This window comes from Palaemon carinicauda, chromosome 37 (genome assembly GCF_036898095.1).
Source record: "Palaemon carinicauda isolate YSFRI2023 chromosome 37, ASM3689809v2, whole genome shotgun sequence".
Taxonomy (NCBI): Eukaryota; Metazoa; Arthropoda; class Malacostraca; order Decapoda; family Palaemonidae; genus Palaemon; species Palaemon carinicauda.
Genome location: NC_090761.1, coordinates 64528632 through 64538631, shown reverse-complemented (window position 1 = coordinate 64538631; position 10000 = coordinate 64528632). Strand labels below are relative to the sequence as shown.

General features: G+C 34.5%; 1 long non-coding RNA gene across 1 annotated transcript in view; it reads left to right on the top strand.

Annotated features, from left to right (window-relative positions):
- LOC137629411 (uncharacterized) overlaps positions 1-10000 on the top strand; it is a 330089-nt gene that overhangs the window by 229142 nt on the left and 90947 nt on the right. Inside the window, exon 2 of the long non-coding RNA XR_011041500.1 lies at positions 1508-1572. This is a non-coding gene — a long non-coding RNA (uncharacterized lncRNA). The remainder of the gene's footprint in view (positions 1-1507; positions 1573-10000) is intronic.

Genomic DNA, 10000 nt, shown 5'->3' with positions numbered 1-10000 from the left:
GTGTAATGATTGGATAGTGACAGTCTCCGATAATTTTTTTTTTACATGTTAACCTTGATAATGATGAAGTACTAGAGAATGGTGATGAATTTAGTATAGTGATACTGGTAGATTAGATAGTGGCAATCAAAGATTTTTTAATTTAGTGTTTAGATGCTTTGTTTACATTGAGATAAACATTTAAGATTCTTGGTGTGAGCCGCCTAAGGAATACTGTACACATTGTCTTCAGTTAACAGGGTGCATTTAAAATCATGTCTTAATTATTCAATGCTGCTATATTTTGTAAGCAAATGAAAAGGTTGTTAATGGAAATTGACATTATATTATTTACTATTGAAATGTCTAGAGGTGTGTGGTTCAGCATCATTTCAATATATATATATATATATATATATATATATATATATATATATATATATATATATATATATATATCTATATATATATATATATATGTATATATATATATATATATATATATATATATATATATATATATATATACACACACGTTACATATGCACATATATAAATGTTTCAGAAAAAATAGATTACATTACATTTTGGTTCTCACACCTATGCACCAAAAATACCAATATATCTAAATTTACTCGCACCACAGCATTCTGCAATTCACAATGATTCCGGACACGAAGCAGAAAGAAAGTGATATCTTGTATGAAAGACTTTTGGACAAGTAAGAAAACTCTGATGCATCTCGTTCCGAACCTGTATTTGTCCAGCTCGCTGCCGGCTGGCTGGCTGGTTTCAAGCTTTGTCTGCTACAGTACGACCTCCACAGAGTCCACACAGTCTCCACTTGGCCCTAAACCAACAATACTGTCGCCTGCATCAATTGCTTCCATCTTGTTCCTTCTCGGAACCCAACCCCCGACCTTTATCTGATTTCCCTGGGATTTCAGTAGCATCTGTGTTGTGGGAAATTGGGTAATGCGATTGGAAAGTGAGGCTGCTTGTCAAGGGTTAGGGTTGTATACTTGAGAGGATTCGGGTTGTTAAAAAGTTTGTTTCGGGTTGGTTGATTAACGGGAGTGGGATTCCTAGGGCGGGAAGTTGATGCCTCATTTTTTTTTTCAATGGTAATGAAAACATGAAAATGATGGTAATGATTATATCAAGGAATGAAAAATAAGTTGAATTAAAAAATAAACCATTGTGATGGGAGTTTGACGAAATTAATTGTGTATAAATGAATTATGCACAAACACACACACACACACACGCATATATATATATATATATGTATGTATATATATGTGTGTGTACGTGTATGTATGTATGCATGTATATGTATGTATGTGTGTATGTATATATATACATTATATATATATATATATATATATATATATATATATATATATATATATATTATTTGCTAAGCTACAACCCTAGTTGGAAAACCAGTATGCTACAAGCCCAAGGGCTCCAATACAGAAAAAAATAGATTGTTATATTTAATATACGCTTTTTTGTTCAATTTCAGAGGCTAGAACATGCTGAGTATGGAATCTCCTACCCAGCGTTACTTCTTAGGCTTCGTACAGTAAGGTATGTTATCGCGTTTTTTTTTATATAATTCTTATTCAGTTTATTTGTGGATTAATATCACATGATATTAAATTCGATGTCTGAATCTTGCTTATTGAGATGTGCGTAACTTTCATCCTTATATTTTAATTTGTAAATACTGATGGATAATTGCAAAGCTTACTTTAATTGGGAAAACATTTATATTTGGGAAAAAGTTTTAATTATGGAGGGATAATAAATGCAGCACAAATGAAAATAATTAAATCGTAAATCTCGTCACAGTTTAGTCTGTTGATGAAGCGTGGAAATTTTCTATAACATATACTTTTTCTTTCTTTAATGTTTCTTGTGGAGGCCTTAACTTTGGGATGGCTTAACCTTAATCATCTCATCATCCTTCACATAGAGTAAAATTGAACAAAGATAGACGAAGTCCCTAACAATATTTTATCTTTTTTGTGTTCAGGTATCTATCTTCAATATCCAAAGTTTTATCACTCAGGTTTTAGAAACCTGAATGGTTTTAATGTATTTTGAAACCCCTTTCAAAAGCAAAACCCAAACATTAAGTTTGCAAATGCACATTCCCATTATGTTAAGTTATGGAATAATTTTGACATAATGCCATTTGATTATAAATTTTCGTAAAACCAATGGATGTTACACACTAATACACACAGTCATTCCAACACCTAAAAACATAACAGACACCTCACACGTCTCGAACTGTCGACCTCACTACACCATAATTCCTCGCTGCTGGGAAGGAAGCGATGGTGGCTGGTACAACACAAACATACACTACCAGGGTCTACGCGATGACAGGCAGGGCAGCCGGTCGGGACTGCGGTCCATTCCCAAAGCCAAAGCAAAGTCTTTCAACTGTGTTACCCGATAAAAATTGGGAAAAAGCACACTAATAGACGAAGAAGTTGATAATTTAAAAAAAGAAAAATATTTGTTGACTTTAAAAATATACGGGAATAATTTTCATTATATATTTCATAGTTTTGTTTACGTGTGGCCCCAATATTTAAAAAAACAAAGCTTGGGTAGATGATATCAAAAGACCCTCCATCACTTGGAATCTGAAGCCTCATTTTTGATAATTGTTTCCTATATAATGATAGAGTTGAACCCATTGCATTTCCATAATTGACTTGCGAATCTCATTAAAAATAAGACAAAGGAACCCCGTATTTAGATTATTCTTTTATAATAGCCTGACATCTTTTGACCCTCAGCGGTCGTAGTGGAAATGCTGACCATGGGAATTCTGGTCTTTCTGTACAGATATCGCAGTGATATTTGACCGAAGCGTTTGCAATCTCTCTCTCTCTCTCTCTCTCTTCTCTCTCTCTCTCTCTCTCTCTCTCTCTCTCTCTCTCTCTCGCTCTGAATTTGCTCGAGATGTGCCCGCGTGTTCTTAATTGTGTGTGTGTGTGTATATATATATATATATATATATATATATATATATATATATATATATATGTATGTATATATATATGTATTTATGTATATATGAATGAATATATATATATATATATATATATACATATATATGTATATATATATATATATATATGTATATATATATATATATATATATATATATATATATTGAATATACATGTATGTATGTATTTTATCAGATAATAAAGATTTAATTGGTTAGATAGAACTTGTCATGAACAAAGCGAAAGTTATTTCGCCATTTGATCCTCTGCATAATTTGCCAGTGGAGCGGAATTCCTAACCGAGTGAGAAAGCAGTCTGTGTTTTGTAAAATAACAAGGCTGTTCTCTTCCATTACAGCTGGTAGGAATTGAATAACATATGAATTTATGTAATTTTATGTATATAATTATTTCAACACATAATCCTGTAAATGTCTATCTGGGGCTGTTATTAACAGGGTAATAAATGTTATCAGTCGTGTAGGAAATTTCCACGTATTAATTAACAAGCAAATGTTTATTAAATGTTCCCCGTTTGAAAATGTTTATTTTTACTTCTCAATTGAATTGTTTAATGTATAACACCCCGGAAAATTTAAGACCACCACATTTCAGGCGCTGCATTTTAGAAATATACAGTCAAAAAAGTGGGGATCCGGTGAGGTCCATTTTCGTTGTGCAAGCCATTTGCCACAGCCACAAAAAAGCTTTTAACTGACCTGTCTGTTTGCCGTCCTTTCCCTTTTCCCTTGCCCCGGCTTAGGGGAAGGGGCAGGGGGATAGTGAAGGATCTTGCTTGAGGGGTTAGGGGTATGAGAGGACCCTCAGGGGTGTATGGTACCCCTGGTTAAGTATAGAGGAGATATAGGGGGTGATTGAAGGATCTTGCTATAGGGGTCAGGGGTACGAGAGGACCCTCAGGGGTGTATGGGATCCCCTGGCCAAGTGTATGGGAGTGGGGAAGTGAAGGATCTTGCTTAAGGGGTAAAGGATATGAGAGACTCCTCAGGGGGGTATGGGACCTCTGACCTGGTGTAGGGGAGAGGGGGAGGTGAAGGATCTTGCTGAAGGGGTAAAGGATATGAGATACTACTCAGGGGGTAATAGAACCCCTGGCCTAGTGTAAGGAAGGGGGCAGTGAAGAGCCTTGCTGGATTGGTCAGGGATAGGACAGGATTCTCAGGGGGTTACGGGATCCCCTAGCCAAGTATAGGGTAGGAGGATCTGAAGGATCTTGCTGAAGGGGTCAGGGTTATAAGAGAATCATCAGGGGTGTATAGGACCCTATGGGACCCCCCTGACCAAATGTATTTATTCGTTAGAGCATGAGTTCTTTAATCTCCTAATTCATGGCTTGCTCCTCTTCACATGCGATAAGGACAAGGCTTCTGCTTTCAGTAGGACTCGCGACAATCTTAAGTGCTGTATATGCCGTATCTCTTCCTATTATTCGTGGGTAGCTGGTCTATCTCGGGGCGGCGTTTAATTTAGTCTTACGTCGGGCTGGTCTCTTTTGAGAAATTTTCTTGAGCATTGGGGTACCGTGGCTTTCTAGTTTATATATTTATACATAAATACATACATATACATACATATATATATATATATATATATATATATATATATATATATATATATTTATTTATTTATATACAATATACATATGTATATACATATATATATATATATATATATTTTTATATATATACAATATGTACATATATATATTTATGTGTATAAATAAATATATATATATATATATATATATATATATATATATATATATATATATGTGTGTGTGTGTGTGTGTGTATGTATATGTGTATATATACATATATATACATATATATATATATATATATATATATATATATATATTTATATATATATATATATATATGGTTTTGTCTATAATTTACAATTATCCCCGCCAACAAACCTGGAAGGAGGTTATGTTTTTGCCCCTGCTTGAGTATTTGTTTGTGAGTGTGTGTTTGTTTGTGAATAGCTTCCGGACCACAATTTTAATCGTAATGAATCTTGCAGGGATTAACTGTTAAATTAGAAAGTCTGGAAATGATTAAATTTTGGAAGGTCAAGGTCACAGTCAAGCAGAATTTCCAATTCACGGTTCATATTTGAGTGAATGAAAATTCGCACCAATTAATACATGTTAAGGTCAAGGTGAAGGTCGAACAAAATGTCGAGAAATAAGCTGACGCGGTAGAGGTCTGCGCTCTACTGAGTGCCCCTCTAGTTTTATTGTGTTATATATTCTACAAAGTGTAATCTATTATTTGATAGATTTAGTTCGATTTTTTCTCTCTAATTTTTCTTTTTTATCACGTTATATCCTTTCGACTCTATCTTTTGTAGTACTTAGTTGTTTAAACTCTTCCTTAATAATGTCTGCTTTATCAGGATTAACAAAATCGATACTACTACTACTACTACTACTACTACTACTACTGCCTTTATTAATAGTAATAATATTCATAATGATCGTATAACCAAACAAATGATTGTCAACCCAAACCAAATTCCCTTAAACTAATGCAATAGAGTGAAGATTGATTTGAGGGGCATCAATACAACCAACCCTTTATCTTGAGGATAACTGTGGAGATGAAGAAACATCCATATACCGGCTTATAATTCAGAAACTCTTTCTCTCTCTCTCTCTCTCTCTCTTCCACTCGGGTAACTAGTCGGTAGTTGACTGTTGCGGGTCGCAGTTAGGGTGAAGAGAGCAAGGGAGAGGAGAACAGACGTGAGTGTGTAACTCAGTCATAACACTTGTATACCATCAACGAGGTAATCTCTCTCTCTCTCTCTCTCTCTCTCTCTCTCTCTCTCTCTCTCTCTCATTCATTAATGCAAAATGCTACTTGCATGTTATGTTGTTTGCGAAATTCCAACTGCCGCATTTGGGTCCAATCCTCATTAGGAGTTAATTGCAAGGCCAGCTTTGTTCTTAGCCAGTCTTTGAGCCAAGAGACTGTTAAGAGGCATTTTTAAAGGCATTTGTATCAGGAAAAAATTCACCATTTAGTATTACTTCATAAAGAGAAATTATAAGACCTCACTTAGGCGATGAAATAAGGTTACCATAAATATATTGTATTGATAGATGTAATAGAAATTGAACCTTAACTTCATAGCCTATCAGGTGTATGAATGTAAAGTTTATTTTTGTAAGATGGTCTTTAATTTGTAGTGATTAGAATTATGTTTATTTATTACTTTTCATTTGCTTTAACTATTATGAAATGGAAGTGATACTTTAGTTGTGTTGGTCCTTACTGTGCAAAATGTCTACCGAGAGATTTCTACAGGTTCGAATTATTTCTTGGATTTCTTTAATTAAAATGTGCCCTAATTAGAATACCACGAGTATCTGTATATAGGAAAGATTAATAGATAAACGATTCAAATCATAGGTTTGCTAGGATAAACAATATGGTTCCTAAATCTGGAAGGTTGTTTATCCTCAACTCGGTTGACTTATAATTAGGATTTCTTCAATTAAACCAGGCTGACATGAGTTTTTGTAGTTTATATATGACATATCTGTTTTTGACGTTGATAATAGTTTATATAGGAGATATCTGTTTTGACGTCGTTACTGTTTTTAGAATGATTTATTGTCAATTTATTCTCATCATTTATTTATTTCCTTATTTCCTTTCCTCACTGGGCATTTTTCCCTGTTGGAGCCCTTGGCCTTGTAGCATCTAGCTTTTGCAACTAGGGTTGTAGCTTGGCTAGTAATAATAATAATAATAATTAAACTGTCTTCATTAGAATCTTTCGTGTAACTGTATATAGAATAGATCAATAAACAAACGATTCATATCTTAAAATAAATGGGATAAGCAAAATAATTCCATAATCTGGCGCTGGGTTTATCTTCAAATGAGTGGACAATCGCGTCATATTTTTTAGTGAATAATAAATCAATTAACAGTTGTATTTCTACTGTCCTTAGGTCAAATTTATCACCATTTATTTCCTAGTACAAGGGGGCGGGGTGTGGTGGGGGTGGGGGTTTACCCAGTTATACCTCGGCGCAAGCTGAATAGCCTCCCTGATCCCAGGTCTCAGTGCTGGTCTCTTTGGTGTAGGGTTTGTGAATCCAGCAGAAATATTAGAATCCCAAGATCTTGTTTAGGAACAAATCGGACCCCCCTCCCTTTTGGTATTTGCCTATAATGGCTACCTTTATTAAAGAAAAGTTTCCAACTTTTCCAGACCAGGCAGCGGTAAAAGTATTTCCACAAAGAAAGGGGAAAAAAAAGACCTTCGGTTTTCAAAGTTCTTCTCGGGGAAAATTTACTCATTATGACAATTAAGAAAGTTTCCGGTAGAGGCAAGTGTTCTCACCCTCTTCCCCCCCCCTCCCCCGGATAAATTCCCCTTTCCCTCACCCTTGCCCCCCTTTACCCTCTTAGGGGTCCTGTCTCCCCCCTGTCTAATCTTTAATAAGATTTCTCCTTTCCTTTTACCCCTGTTATGCTAAATTTGTTAGGGAAGAGTGTGCTAGTGATCTCATTTTTGAGTTGGATGGGGCAGGAAATGTGATACTCTAATCATTGGAGGGGCGAAGTTATTAGCCATTTTTTTTACCACTGCCAGCGAAGTTGGGAGGAGGTTATGTTTTATTATTATTATCATTATTATCATTGTTGTTGTTGTTGTTGTTGTTATTGTTATTATTATTGCATGCTAAGCTACAACCCTAACTGGAAAAGCAGGAGGCTATAAGCGCAAGGGCTCCAACAGGGAAAATAGCCCAGTGAGGAAAGGAAATAAGAAAATAAACCACTACAAATGTAATGAACACTGAAGTATTTTAAGAACTGTAACACATTAAAATAAATCTTTCATATATAAACAATAAAGACTTTAAAAATAAGAGGAAGAGAAATAAGATGGAATAGTGTGCCCGAGTGTACCTTCAAGCAAGAGAACTCTAATCCCTATTTGTTGTTGTTTATATGTATGTGAACAACTTCCAGGCCACAATGTTACTCATTGAATAGTGAAACATTCAGGGATTAATTGTTGAGACGTGGGAGTGATTCAGTTTGGAAAGTCCTACGTCAAAGGTCAAGGGCAAGGTCGAGCGAAAGGTCGATCGAATTGACCCTAACCTTGAGAAATAAAGTTGCCGTGCAGGAGGTCTGCACTCTGAGTGCTCTTCTAGTTTATTTTTTTTTCTTTTTTTTTTACTTCAGGTTTGTTTCGAGTATTTGACGTTTATTATTTGTATCATTGCTAGTATACTTTTCCATTATACGTAACCGTTAGGTAGTGATGTCTTTTATTGATAGGTATAAGGGTTTTTGAATATCATTTACATTAAGATTCTCTGTTATTTTGACAAATGCACTTTTGAAATTTCTTGTTTATTTAAATCTTATTAAAGGATGCTTTTTAACGCAATAAATGTTATTGATTCTTGAATATTTCCCGTGAAATGTGAGTTATTGCTTAATGTTTGTCTTAGTAAATAAATCTTTATGTGAATTATCCGTATAATTTTCAGATAAATACAATTTCTGCTGTCTTAAGCGAACACCATTGAAGCACGATCTAGTTTTATAGATGAACATTCCTACTTAATTCTATTTCCTATATGAAAATTCTGAAACAGCACATCTTTGGCCTATTCTGAAATACTATTCGTAGCTTGACATGTATGAGGAAGGGTCCACATGCTTAAGAGGGGACGCAGAATATTAAAAAAATCCAATATATATATATATATATGTATATATATATATATATATATATATATATATATATATATATATACATACATACATACATACATACATACATACATACACACACACACACACAAACACACACACACACAAACACACACAATGTTCCCCAGAAAAAAAACGATAGCTAATGTTAAACCTTTGTACTGACATACTGACAATCTCTCCATGAACGTTTATGCATGATATTCCATCCATGTTCCAAGTTGACTGAAAGCGCTTTAGCTGCGCAGGAGTTTCCTGGGCAGGAAACGTAACTGACATACAAACAGACAGTCAAATAAACAGAGACGGACATGCGAATGGCGATTTTCATTAGTAGAATATGTACGACAAATACGAAACCTCTATTATATTAGAAAAATTATATCAAAAGCTAAGTTTTTCCCAGAAAGATCCAAACAGAAGACTTGAATTCCTTCTGTGGTTTTGGAGTTAGGAAGGACAAGGTGAGTATGTCACATGTGACACACACCAGCGGACGAATGGTTTGGGAAATTGATAGACAGACAGAGAGGGAAAAACCTTAGTTTTTGTAACTTCTACGTCAAGTAGGAATATAAGACGGATCAGTTGCTTGTGGAAACCAAGTTTAATGATAGATTTTTATTTTGCGAACAACCTTCAAACTTCTAATTGTGGTTTGATATACATAGTTTTTTTTATAGGAGGTAATCCCTTATTTCATCTGATAATGTGAATCTTCTTCTTCTTCTTTGTCGACATCTTTTCCCACTTCTAGGTGGGGTCCATGCTTCTGGTCAGCTTTCTCCATCTACCTCTGTCCCACACCTCATCACCGGTTAATCCCTTTGATCGAAGGTCATCCTTGATACAGTCTATCCACCTTCGCTCTGGTCTCCCTCTCCTTCTCGTTCCCTGTACCTCCATTTCCATCACTCTTCTCCCAATATACTGTTCATCTCTTCTCATGACATGACCATACCACCTCAGTCTACTTTCTTGGATCTTATCTGATAGTTTTCTAACTCCTGTGAATAATGTCTTTAATTTTAAAACTTTATTGTATTTTTGTTTTGCGCACAATAACTTTAAAACTACTAATTGTGGTTTGATATATTTTCTATAGAAGGTAATCCTTTATTTTATTATATAAATTGAATAATGTCCTTCATTTTGAAACTTTATTATAGAAAAATATTATTATTAATATTATTATTATTATTATTATTATTA